We start from the raw sequence: 14,169 nt of genomic DNA, 5'->3' as shown, positions 1-14,169 counted from the left end.
GTGTTTCCTCTTTAAGGACTTCTACTTGTTTATCTGTGTTGTCCTGTATTTCTTTAAGGGAGTTATTTATGTCCTTCTTAAACTTGTGTAACATCATCATGAGTTGTGATTTTAAATGAAAGTCTTGTTTTTCTGGTGTGTTGGGGTATCCATGACTTGCTGGGGTTGGGGAACAAGGTTCTGATTACGCCAAATGACCTTGGTCTCTGTTGCTTAGGTTCTTGACCTTGTCTCTCACCATCTGTTTATCTCTGGTGTTAGCTGGTCTTGCTGTGTCTGAAAGTAGCTTGATCCTCCTGTAAGCCTGCGTTTCCATACTTCTGAGAATCCACCTCTCTACCCGTAGGGTCTGGATACAGAGAGCTGTGTCACAGGGTCAGCTCTAGGCACAGGCGGAAACTGGAAAGATCCTGTACCAGACTGCTCCTCAGTTCCTGTGTCCAAAGGGCTCCAGGTTTCCTCTCAGGCAAGGAATGTGAGCAGAAGTGGTGGTCTTCCCTGTGCTCTCAGAATTGTCTGCACTTCTGAGAGTCCCACTCTTCCCCATGGGATCTGGGTACAGAGAACTGTGGCACCGGGTCACCTCCAGGAGCAGGAGGAAACTGCCAGCCTTAGTTGAAGGGAAGGTTCTTGTCAGTTCCAGGAAAATTCCACAACCCTGAAACTCCTGTTTCTTTGGCTGTGATTGGTGTGCCTGCCTGTGTAGACACCGGGTGAATTCCACAGAATTTCACGCCTGCAGCAGGAACACTTGGGCATAAACAGGAAGCCATTAGCACACATTGAAGACAGAAGTCATCCAAGTAGTCCCAGATTGATGGTACTGGAAGAAAACAGTGTGTACTCTGGTTCTGGGACATCTTCTAGCCCATACGCAAGGCAAGTGTACTGATCACAGTGATGCCCAAATGCAGTCTGCTCTGCAATGATCTCCTTTACCTAAGAATCTGCTCCCTCTGCTTATTAGGAAGCTGGTCATGAAAACATAACGAAAGCAAAATCTGTGATATAGTAAAATGAAACCTGACATTTAACCAGTATGTCCTGGTATGGCATACTGATTAGGTTCTGATCTACTAACATTTCAGAAGGCATAAATAGAACAAAGAAATGTTTCTGAGATGATGTAACTGAAAGAGAATATACAGAATTTATCTCACTGGAATTTCTGACCAACTCCTTGCTTCTCTTATATAAGTTAGAGACAAAGTCTGAGGAACTTAGGAGGGAAAAAGAAGCAATTTGTTCAGATTTAATAGAAATAACTGGGCTTGTAGACTTCTTAAAAGAGAAAACAAAAGGTAAGATCTATGCTACAAGCAAAACGACTTGACAGTAGTATCTTGAGACGAAATTGAATTAGCAAGCTCAGTGACTCAGGCCTTGGTGAGACACCATAAGTCTTGAATTTCACTAACAACAATAACAAAATGGGAAATGCGCTCTGAATGAGATACTACTGTGCTTGAATGTTGACTGGGTGGAGACAAGGAAAAAGTGGTTTTACAAATCAACCTACATTTACAGACACAGAAATAGAGCCACTTTTAACTTTTGGTAATATTAAATGTGAGATGTAGGAGTGTACAGGTACAGCACGTGCATGCTGACCCACATTTATGTATACGCTTATGTAGACTTGTGCATGTTGAACAGGTGTAGTGATAACACCTTTGTTACTCTTCAAGGAAGGATGTTTTCTGTCTTAGTTATGGTTTTATTGCTGGGAAGAGACACCATGACCACACTCTAAAAAAAGGAAAACATTTAGCTGGGGATTTAGTCTGCTATTGTTATTGCAGGAAATATGGTGGCATGTCGGCAGATATGGTACTGAAGGAGCTGAGAACCTACATCGGGAGCCATAGGCAGCAGGAAGAGAACTAGTTTGAGCTTCCTGCTCCACAAACCCCCATTTACTCCAACTAGAGCCCACCTCTTATAGTACCACTCTGTATAGGCTGTATGGGCTAGAAGGGCATTTTCTTTCAAACCACCACACACTTGTAAAATACAGCTGTCAGAGGTCAAAGTCCTGCTGTCTTGCCCAGCAGGTCTACCTTATCTTCACAGGAATCTTCAGTCTAAAGTCATGTTATCAAGCATCTTGCCTGTGATGGAGCAAGGTTAAGAGCACATGTTTCTGCTGTTTGTGACCTTTTAGGATGCAAGATTCCATTGAACAAAGGCTCCCGGGAGCTCTCCATCAGTTCATGTCCTTTATTGAAATATTCATTCTTCATACAGCTGGTTGTCCTTCATAAACTCATAGAACCCCAGCTATCTGGATAGCCATTCCTGGAAACCTAATCTGTGCTAACAGCACTATGTCATTTTCAATTCTCTCAGCAAACATGAAATAACCAAGCAGTGCCTTTAAGATGCATTATCTCATGTGTATTTTTTTTAGAAGAAGGGAATTTGTAGAGATAACTGTTAAATAACTCAGTTACCCTCATGAGCTCACATTTCTTCGAACGTTGACCTCCTCCCTTTGGAAATATTATCTCTTCTTATCACGTTCGTTTCCTTAAAATCAAAATATGATTAGTACAAATCTCATTGGCACCCCTTCAAAACCAAGTCCTCAGGCAGGCAGAAGAAAAGATTCTTGTTTACATGTTTGATTTCTACTGAGGTGGATATTGGTTCAGGGGTCAGTAGCCCAAACTCGATTACCTTCTTACAACCCAAACAACAACAATAAAATGGCAGTTCCTAGCATGTTTAGTTCTTATGGGAAAACAACCCACCAGCAGTGGTAAATCTGAGAAGAGATGTTTAGACTAAAAAAAAAAAAAAAAAAAAAAAAGTCAATATCTATCAAAATAAAGTCTGTAGAAGAGGAGAAATGTGTCTTTTTGTAGCATTTTACAATTAGTTTGCATTAGACTATAAGGCTGAGAGAGTTCTATACACAAGGAGATATGCACTATGTCTTCACTTGTTGCAAGGTTATCAAAAGTTAGTTTTGGTGTTAACCAACCTGAATTAGATAGAAAGTATTTGATTATCAAGAAAAGCATTATTCTAGAGTATATCCGTGGAATCATTTCAGAGGACACTGGCATGTGCGTTTGAGTGACAAGTGAGGCAGATGTACCGTTAGTGTCTGTAGTCAATCTGACATTGTCCAGGATTGTCGCTTCCGTCTCCGTCCCGCAGAAAGGAGCGACACCACAACCTTCTTCTCAAAGCAGTTTATTCAGGAACCTTTCTTTCTGCATGCAGGCAGCAATCTCTCTTTTCTTCCCTTCTTTCTCTTTTCTTCCCTTCATTCTCCCCCCAGCCCCCAGCACACTCCCCCATATCCTCCCTCAACTCTGCCTCCTCCGCCCAGACTGCGTAATCTCAGTTCATAGGTCCATGTCACATGGCCTGATCTTGCGTCATGGTCAGGTGCTAGTCACGAGACTTAGCTGCGGTCCCGGGTGCCATCTTGGGACTGCAGCCACACCCGCTTCCCACATCCTTTGTGACTGTATGGCTCAGAATGGCTCCCTACACAGGATGCCATACCCCATCCCTTCTGTTCTAAGACGTGTTCATCACAGCTTGTGATCCTGAGAAGATAGGGTTTTCTGGCCCTTGGTCTCCAGGACCTACACCAGCATCTCTAACTCTTTGGCTTCCTGTGGACTTTGGATTGGAACTGAGCAACTGTACTATCATTCCTGGCTCTCAGTCCATAGATAACCCCATGTGGATTATTCACCATCCCCAATCATGTAAACCGACACTTTGAGAAATCTCTGCTTCTTTACTGTCTCCTCCTGGCTCTGCCTTTCTGGAAACCCTTGACTAACACAGTGGAAAAGCACAGTGGAAGCTTAGTAGTCATCAGGCAACATTGGCTTTGCCTTCACCAAGAACCCCTTGGGCAGAGACCTCTTACATTGTTTCCTTGCCACTCTTCAAGACAATAAGGTAGAAATTCCTGTGCTTTAGGCACTGCCTTCCTATAGTCTTCCAAAAATCCTTCCCTTAAAGCTTTGCAGGTTTAAATCAATGTCAGGCCCCCAACAAAGAAAAGACCTATTCATCTCTAACCTAAATCCTCCTGGAAATCTGTCCCTCCACTAAGTCTCTGGTCTTTTGTTCCCTTCAAATGAAGTGTAAGATCATATTGAGGAGTTTTGCCTTTGACATTACGCCCTATAAGAATCCTTGAACTGTGTAGGTCTTGATTACACTCAGAATTAAGGGAAAGCATACAAGAACAAAAACATCCTGATCCCCACTCCTAAGTCTGCTGGAATTAGCAAATTGGAATACAGGAAGCCTGGTCTTATTTGAATGCCAAATACATAACAGCTCCATTTTCATTAGAAGTAGGCAACACAAAGATGGGACAAATTAACTCATCCATGTACAGGTTTACTAGCAACGTTTTAACATCCCTGCCCCTCTCAAAAAAAAAAAAAAAAAAAAAAAAGAAAAAGAAAAGAAAAGAAAAACCAAACTATAAGAAGTATAAACAACTAAGGGAAGCTGAGAGGTGAGGGTGTGAGGGGTGGCCTTCCTCAGGGAAAAGCACATTAATTGGTTTTTGATGCCAAATGATCAGTGCTGAAAATATACATATGTATAACATTATACAGTCTGAACAGGTCTATTTAGGAATATATGTGTGTGTGTGTGTGTGTGTGTGTGTGTGTGTGTCTGTGTGTGTGTGTACACTCATGAGCATGCATGTGTACAGATATGCATGCAATATCAATTTGTAAATAAAGGACGCCATTAACTTGAAGGAGGGCAGAAAGGAGTATATGCAAAGATCTGGAAGGAGGAAAGAGAAGGGAGAAATATTATAATTAAATTAAAATAAAAATTTTAATTTAAGATGAATTTCACAAACTTAATTGTGAACATTGGGTTAAAATATGGAAGGCAGGATGCTGCTGAAAATTCAGATTTCACACACTCATTGATTTCTGTTAAAGCCATATAAAAGATGTGAACTTCAAGGCACAGATAAGAAAACTCAAAGAAAGCCTATATTCTCCTTAGGGTCTTCAGTAGGGCTGATCACAGAGATGATCGCAGTAGATAGGCAAAGAATAGAAAAGCAATAGTCAGACTTAGAGTTACCTGCTCAGAGCAGAAGACAGAAAGTAACTGAGTAGCTGATCAACTAATTTGCACTGTAGTTGATCTGTCCTTGGGCGCTCTCCCTCTCTCCTCCAGTCACTGTTCGCTGGACTATGCCATGCAGACAAGGGCTAATAACTGCAACTCCGTCTATGAATTCTTATGACCAGAGCAGTTTGTGCTTATTCTCCATGTCACCATTATTCAACAGCCCGTGTCTGAGATTACATTGTAAGATATTATCTTACACATGGATAACTAGGAAAATGAATGTTTGTCTATAAAAGCATCCTCAGATAACTCATGGTATCAATAGTGCCTTAAGCACTGAACTTTTTATAAATCTGTACTACACAGTTGCTGTTTGATAATTGTGTGCTTCAACTTTACTGTGTTTAATGTTCATCTACAGTTTGGGGGGCAAATTTAGCATTGTTATGCTAAAATTCGGCATCAAGTTCCTTAATGTATCAGGAAGTATGATTTGAGGTGCATTGATTCGGAATGTTTTCAATGTTACTGGCTTTCCATAGAATAATGAATAATTCAGAGAGCATGCCTGAGACTAGGGGAGGGTGCTTCTGCCTAAGGAGAAACTGCTAAGGAGACAGAGCCAAGGTGGCCAGGAGACAGTCATGCCCGGGGACAGTGGCCTCCCAGTGACGGCTCCCTATCACCTAAAAAGGTTTTCGTCCCATTTAGTTTTTACTGTGGGCCAGCCACAGTGCCCTCCAATGTCATGGGATTTACACGTCTTTCTTTTACAATCACCTTAACTTGTAACGTTTCCTGGAAGGGAGAACACTTTATATCTAAAGAGCCAGGAGAAACAATTCTGAAAAGAATTGGGAAGAAGTTTCCTTAGGCCAGAAGCCTGTGCATCAACTTCAGTGAATGATTATTATCCCATCTGTTGATGTGATTATGGAAATTCGGGCTGAGAATATGAGCCCGGTGCTCTCTTGGTGTCCTGCCTCTCCCCAGAGAAGGGAGGGCTGCCAGCTATGCAAAGTGCTGGAAACAGATGAAAGAGAATCACTGACCTTGAAGTGTGTTTGGGAGTTCATAGCCCTTTCTGATGCAGGTAGTGTGAATGTGTTTATGAATATTTATTCAGCCTGGCTCTTCAGATGTTCTTAACTGAGTTCTGTTTTTCTCAAGCTGGCCCCTGAACTCTATTGTGCTACACCCGGGATGCTGATGAAGCTTAGAGAGAATAGGACACAAAGCAACAGTAAGTGTAATTTAAAAACCTGGATGTCACAGGCCCTCAGCAACTTCAGTAAGCACTGTTACATATCTCATACCATTTTTGTCAAGAGGAGATAGTGGAAGAATTCAATCCTCCTGGGGTTTGGAAGACATGCTTTAACTGTTGGTTCATTTTAACTGAAAGGAAGGCTACCACCTTTCTCAAGGAGAGATAGCATAAGACACAATGTTATGGACAAGCTTCTAACTCTGGGTGGTTACCCTGGTACCTCATGGATGCAGTCTGGATTTCTAAGATGTTCCTGGCTGAATGCTTTGGCTCTTTTAAAGATGTTTTTCTCCCACCTGCATGCTGTAGTGAGGTGTTTTATCTGCAAATAACAGGGCCAAGGGGCAGTTATAGGCCTCTTGAGAACCCTGTTCAAGAAATGGTGTGTCATTCTGGTGATCAGATCTCTCCAGTGAGCCATAAGAAATAGCTCCATGCTTTTCAGAGGAATATGAGTCCTTGGTGCCTCAGAAGCCCTTTCAGTGTCTCTAAATGTAAAATGACTCATGTCAGCCTAGGAGACAGTCTTGAGTCCATTCATTAGAGTAGGATTATCTACAAAAGCTATTGGTCGCCTACACATTTCCCTTTTTATTCCCAACTTATTTCCCCAGTAAAAGAAGCTTGAAGTCAGAGAGCTGTCCAAAGAAATGCATGGTAGACAGCAGTATGTATTGTGATCCCGTCATACGACTTGGGTCTCAGACAACCTACAAAGCAGGCTGAAGGTCTCAGTGTAAAATAGTTCTCAGCTCAAAGGGGAAAGAAGGAATGATCCACCGACTGATCTCTTTCAACCAATCCATTTCTTTGGCTGTACCGTGTAAATTCTTACCATGACCCAAGTTTGACAAGTTAAAATGTCCACGGTGATTCTTTGGCCTACATAAAGTCACAGTAGCCTTTGCAAAGAATTGTTAAAGAGTCCCCAAAGCCAAGAACAGCAAACCACATATGGAACATTAATGAAATTCATATCAGCAGCATCAATATTCGTCAGACAGATGTGTTTTTCCATGGGGTATCTTTGAGATTTTGAAATATTTGTGAATATGGTATAAATTTAAGGAAATAATGGTTGCTAATTTCTATTCAATCCATTTTTAGTTTTTTTTCCTAAGTAATTGCTACTAAACATTATACTATGACATTTTTGTGGCCTGGGTACAGATGTAACTGGCTAACTGCTCTGTAGAGCGATGAGGCCATAGCATGGGACATCCATCTCTCCAGAGAGCCTGTATCCCCAGGTTGCTTTCCTACCTGTTTAGTTCTGAACAGTTATTGACCTGTATCTGTACCTCTAGGCTATTCTCCTTGGACACCCTGATTTTTGTAAACATCCATAATGAGCATCCACAATGGGTTGGGTTTTTAAATGTTAGTTGATATGACTTAAAAGTCTTTTAAGAAAAATCGTAATTACTATTTATTAGGGAACTACATATCTTGCACCAAATACTTTAGTCCCTCATGGAATGACTAATATAAAGAAACAAAATATATAACTGTCATTGAAAAGGGATAATAACCACTCAAGTAAAAAGCTGAGAACGGAAGGGGCCAGAGCGTCTTGAGACTCAATGAAAAAATTTAAATGAATTTGATTGTATTTAAATTTAAATTTAAATTTAAGTTTAAATAAAGTGGTAATGAAATGCCTTACTTACTCAAGTGAAACTTTGGACCAAAGAGTTATAAATGAGAAAACACTTAGTTCTGTAAGGGAGGGAGGATCATTTCAGAAAGCTGAAGTGCCCTGAGGCAGAAGCATTGCCAGCAGGCTTAAATTGCAGGAAAGCAGGAAAGCGGCTCAAGGTGGACAGATGTGAGCAAGTGGGGAATGGGCTGCAGTAGTCATGGGTGAGAGCTGAGAAGTAAGAGATGGGGGAGGCAAATCTTTACGCTATAGTAATAAGTTGAGGGCCAAACATGGTAGCAAATGCTTTTAATCCCAGTACTTTGAAGGCACAGATCAATCTCTGAGTCCCAGGCCAGCCTGGTTAAGTAGTGAGTTGAGTCCAGCCAGTGAGACCCTGTCTCAAGAGAAGAAAACAGGAAGAATGTAAGGCGTCCCATTTTTTGGTCCTCTTTGTTCAGCCCTGACCTTGTCTCCTGTTCCGTACTGCTTTTTCCAGACAACCAGTCTCCCATGTCACTCTCTCTCCGTGCGTCTCAATTGCTAGATTTGTTTTGTTTTCATTTATTCTTTTAAAAACCCATCCACGTATACATTGTAATTTGATCATACCCATTCTGCCCTCCACCTCCTTCCAGAACCCTGTCCTCTCTGCTTCCTGTTCTCTTTTGGGTTTGGTTTGTTTGCTTTTATAACCTACTTGTGCAATTCGTTCTGCCTGTGTTCTCCTGGGTGGAAAGTCACCCACTGGGGCATGAGCAACCTAGCCAGGGGCGCGTCCCTGAGGAAAATTGACTCTCGCCAAAGCGACCATCAATAGCTCCTCAGCTAGGAGTGGGGGCATGTGTGCTCCTTCCTGACTCGTGTTAGAATTTTCACCGGCTTGATTTCGTTCAGGTCTTATTCAAGGTCTAAAGCATCAGCACCAACAAATCTAATCAGGACTCATAACCCATAGAACTCAGAGTTATTCATACTTTACCCACAGGATTATTATTATTATGTCACAGAGAGAACCAAAGTGTGTGTTTCTGTGACCGTTCAGCAATCTTCCTGTGTGTAAGGGACATTAAGTAGGACACTTGCCTATTCATAAGTTAGCTTTGCCCCTAGCAGGAGGCATTCTGGGCACTTGACTCATTTGCTTATTTACGTAGATGATTTTAACTATACCATTGTTTCCATCTCAGGCACTCGGACACTTACTTATTTTGGGACCCATGACAGATGAGTTCATGCAGACCTTAAAATGGAGAATTTAAAGTTTCGTCAGACTATAATTTGATGCTAACTTTGTTTATCCCCCTCTTCAATTACAGAAGTTACCACTCTAATCTCTGGAAAATAACTGGAGACAATGTTTTTGGTAGCAAATTAGGAGTTGACATCCTCTTTCTCCCTGAGTGTGACTATGTGTACGCAATCTAATTATATTTGAAACTACACATTATGGTGCTAAAGTAAGGCTTCTTTGTTTTCCTTGGAAATGTGCTAAGTGTCTGTTAAGAGTGGAAAATTTCAAACCTCAAACTACTGAGAGGTAATGCACACTGGTAATGTTTATATTAAGCCTCATCATGCCTGCTGTCCTACCAGGAAATCTGAGAACAGGAACTGAGAGAAGCCCATACTTTTGACTCTAATTAGGAGAGAGTGTCAACGTTTGCGAGCCTCCATCTTTGAGCAGGGCAGCAAACCATGATTATGACTGTGGCTAGGAAAACCTGTTTAAATGTGGAGTAAGGTAAGACCCAGGACCAGGAATGTCGGCTTTATGGACTCTGTGGGTTTTATTTTCAGCGCTGTAAATCCGTCATCCTTTATAAACAGAACAAAGTGGTCAATTTTTCACAAGGCTGTGCTGGCACAGTGGTACCAAGGGCTTAGTGTGGGAACAAAGTCATTAAAAATAACTACTTACAAAGAACTCAGTCATAAATAATGTGCCACAAAGGATTCAAAACTCTAAGACTCGGTTACTTTAGTGTCAAAAACTCTGCTCCCGGCTGCCAGGCCTAAGAACAGTGAATCTCCAAGGGACTTCCTGCTTCTCTCGCTCCTTCTCTCTCTCCTTTGCCTCCATTTTGTTTCCGTTCCCACCCTACTTCCGCCCATCCCACAGGCTCTATCAAGGCTGAACGCTTGTCATTCTGGACAACGGCTGGAAAAGGAAAGGATGAGAACTGAAGGAAAAGCTGACCCCTGAAGGGTCTTTCGATCTGAGCTCAACTTCCAGATGCACTTCTGCCTTTTCTTTCCCTCGTTCCTGCTATTGTTAAAATAACGTGGCTTCCTCCAGACTTCCTTCAAAAACAGAAAAGTTAGAGAAAAGTAGGGAAACTGATGTTGGTCGTACACTAGAAATGTAAAGGCCCCTTGAGATCTGTGCCCAGCTCTGTCCTCATTTTTCTTGTTCTCGATGTTTAATGACTTACCTTTTCCTCTGTGAATTCCGTCTGCCTCTTATTGCACGCGATGAGGTAGCTAACTGGCTGACACTTTCAGGTCTCGTGTACATATACAAAGATAATTTCTTCTTAGGAATTCAGTAATCCCAGCTCTTCCATGATTTCTAGACTAAAGATAGCTTTGGCTCTGTATCGATGTCACATCTAGGAAAGTGGACCCATGTCTCTGCTCTTCCCAAACAGAATTACCCCTCTCTTCCTTGAGCCCCAACTTCCTGTCATCATGAAAAAAGCCATATTCAGTCAACCAAGCATGTACATACCCAATTGTTGTCTCATCTTGTGAACCAGGAAAATACTTGTCTTCTTACCTTTTTATTTAGCACTTGTTTGTAATAGGTGGTTGAAGGATTCTTTTCTAGGTTTTATAAAGACCATTTAATCTATGTGAGATCATTTAATCTATAAGCAGGATAATGTTGGTTCACTTCTGCTTTTAATAATTTTCGTATACAAACACATATGTATATATATATTCACTATATACATATATAATGAAAACATTCATATATATATGAAAACACACAACTATATATGTGTAAACATATATAAAGAGAGTGAAGAGAGAGACATACATGAACCTGGTGAGGTCATGTCTGATTATTAGTAGTGACAGGTTCAACTGTCATGAAAAAAGACCTCACTTCCCTTGATGGTCTGGTTTTAATGTACATTAGGAGTCTGATTAAAGCAAAATGTTGGGCCATACTCTTAGAATTTCTCTTTCACTGGGTCTGGTGTAACAGCAACTTTTATTCTCCAGATGTAAATGTCATCTCAAAGGCTCACTGCTTCTGTCTGCCAACCTAGGCCTAGTCCTGGAAGCTTCTAGCTTCTGTACAATCTAATCTAGGTCTAGAATGTTTTCCCCCTCTGAGACTTGCTGCTGAATAAAACTACCCTTTCCTGTTCCTTCTGATCTTTGGCAGGTTGTTACAACTCAGGTGTTCTGGTTCAAACCTCTCTCCGAGCTAAGTGATTCAATCTGGTGTCTTTTTTCTGCCTCTGAATTGCTCTGCTCAGCCTCTGTTAACTGTGGCAAGGTTCTAGTCTGCTGGCTCCTTCTCATTTTCTGGATCATTCTGTCTTCATTTATTTCTAGTCTGTTCTCTCTCACAACCTGTCTCTCTATAATTGTTCCAATAAAACTGCCTCCCCTCTCTGCACTGCCCCTTAAGTAGCTTCCCTTTCTTCTTTCTTCTCACGAGAGTTGGGCATATCCTATCAAATATTTCTCTGATTCATCACTTGATCTGCTACTCAATTAGATATCATTTCAGACATGGGCACTTGTCTCTAAAAGCTAACTTTACCTTCACGAGATTAAAGGTGTATAGGATGAAAGGTGTGTGCTAAGGGCTGGGCCACACTGTAACTAGAAACAGTTGGGGTTTTTGTTTGTTTGTTTTTTCAGTAAATAACACAATCTCAGGGATCACAGTGTGATCAAATATCCTGCCAGGGCTTGACCTGGAGCCCAATAATGAGTACTATTTACAAGATTCCAAAAATGCTGTCAACACTGGGACCAAGATGGTACTTGGAAGACTGCTGCCTTGCATCACAGAGGACCTGAATCTTACTGGGGTGATGGCCAAATTAGATGGTGAATGGTTTCTAAGTCTCTCAAGAAAATTGTTCACATTCTATCTGCTCTATCTATCCATGAAATCAAGTGCTCTCCCTCTCTCCCTCTCTCCCTCTCTCCCTCTCTCCCTCTCTCCCTCTCTCCCTCTCTCCCTCTCTCCCTCTCTCCCTCTCTCCCTCTCTCCCTCTCTCTCCTCTCTCTCCCTCTCTCTCCTCCTCTCCCTCCTCTCCCTCTCTCCCTCTCTCCCTCTCTCCCTCTCTTCCCTCTTCTCCCTCTCCCTTTCTCCCTCTCCCCTCTCTCCTTCTCTCCCTCTCTCCCTCTCCCCTCTCTCCCTCTCTTCTCTCTCTTCCCTCTTCTCCCTCTCCCTCTCCCCTTTCTCCTTCTCTCCCTCTCTCCCTCTCTCCCTCTTCTCCCTCTCCCTTTCTCCCTCTCTCCCCTCTCTCTCCCTCTCCTCCCTCTCTCTCTCTCCATCTCCTCCCTCTCTCCCTCTCCCTCTCCCTCTCTTCCTCTCTTCCCCTCTCCCTCTCTTCCTCTCTCTCTCCCCTCTCTCACTCACTATCTCCCTCCCCATCTCTCTCTCTATCTCTCCCCACTTTTCTCCCTCTCTTCTGTTCCAGAAGGACCAAGTACAGAAGGACACAGCACAAACTATGCCAGCTTCTTCAACGTAACCCATTACTGTTTCAAATTGGCACCCTCACCGTTGCTCTTTCCTCTGCCCGTAACCCTCTCTCCCAGTGATTTTACGGTTTGTTTCCTCAGTTCATTCAAGTCCTTTCCCAAACAAAATCTTCCCAGAGCAGTTTGTGTGACAACTGTATCCAAAGTGCCACCCTGTCATTCTGTCCCCTTTTCACGCTTTCTTCATAGCATCTTTTAAAGTTTTTAATACTGATATCATAAAACGTATCATACTATCCAGTCATGTAGAAACTATTAAATGAGGAAAAATTTACTCCTCAGCGTAATTCTACAGGGTATGTACTTGTATGACACCAATTTTCAATGCTCAGAGAGAATTTAGTACACAGCCCAGAAGAATCACATTCTCTGATACCAGTACACCTGCCTTAAACATCATATATCAGGATACCCCTTTACTGACTGGTTAATACCTATTGTCTCTGTGTTAAAAAATCAGCACTTGGAAGAGCAGATAAATGGTAAAATATTTCTGGTAATGAAATGTCCAGACACCTGACAGATTACTAAGGCTATGAGTATGAAAAATGATGTATGCCTCATAGCTATCAGCAAGCAATTGAAAATGCCTCTTTTTATGAGAGGGTCAAGACAGTTTCATTTTAGGATCTGTACTTCCTGGCAAAATTGATTTCAGTATGTGCCGGCACAAGTGCTCTCTTATCTCCTATCTCTGGCAGAGAGTGAAAAGAGGAAACCCCAGAAAAGGGAAACTGTGTGATATCCACAGAAAGGCTGATGTGTAATTCACGGAGCAGCTGAAGAATTTTAAGTTGCTGTCCCTCTTGGCACTCTTCACAGGCCCCACTCACTTCCTTTGAATTCCTTTTCAGTTTTGTCATGCAGAACCTGGACCTGGAGTCTCTTCCATGCTCTCATGCCTGTGAGTTACAAACTGCCATGGGCCACGCCCTTCTGAGTAAGAACTGAAAAATCGAATGTCACTCAAAACAACCCAAAGTAGATATCTGGCACAGGACTGCGCTGGCTGCTCTCCCTTAGCTCCGGGCTTGGTCTAAGCCAGTAATGTTAGGAATTTGTTTGACAACATGGTTTTATTCTTTGACTTCATGCCTATACCTATCTGGAATAAATCAGCTACATGAAAGCTGAAGGGTCTTTTATTTTCCTGTTCCTTTGGAGACACTCCAGTTCACTCTTTCTCATTGCCAGTGCCATATATCTGCTCTAGAGAATTAATATTTTATAACCTGAACCCTTATAAATATTACTCCAGAAACCCAGAAATTGATTTGAAAGTAATAGTAACAGATCCAAGTTTTGTCATTTTTTTAGGAGACAAATATCTAATTAAAGTTAATTTTTGAATTTACAGTTCAAAGCCTGTAGATGAAATACTTCTCTGTGTATCCCCATCTAAAGGGGCTTGTGTTTCCTATCAATCATGCTGATACTTGAT

This window comes from Rattus rattus, chromosome 3 (assembly GCF_011064425.1).
Source record: "Rattus rattus isolate New Zealand chromosome 3, Rrattus_CSIRO_v1, whole genome shotgun sequence".
NCBI classification, from domain to species: Eukaryota; Metazoa; Chordata; class Mammalia; order Rodentia; family Muridae; genus Rattus; species Rattus rattus.
The sequence above is the reverse complement of the archived record's forward strand: the minus strand, read 5'-3'. Positions refer to the sequence as shown.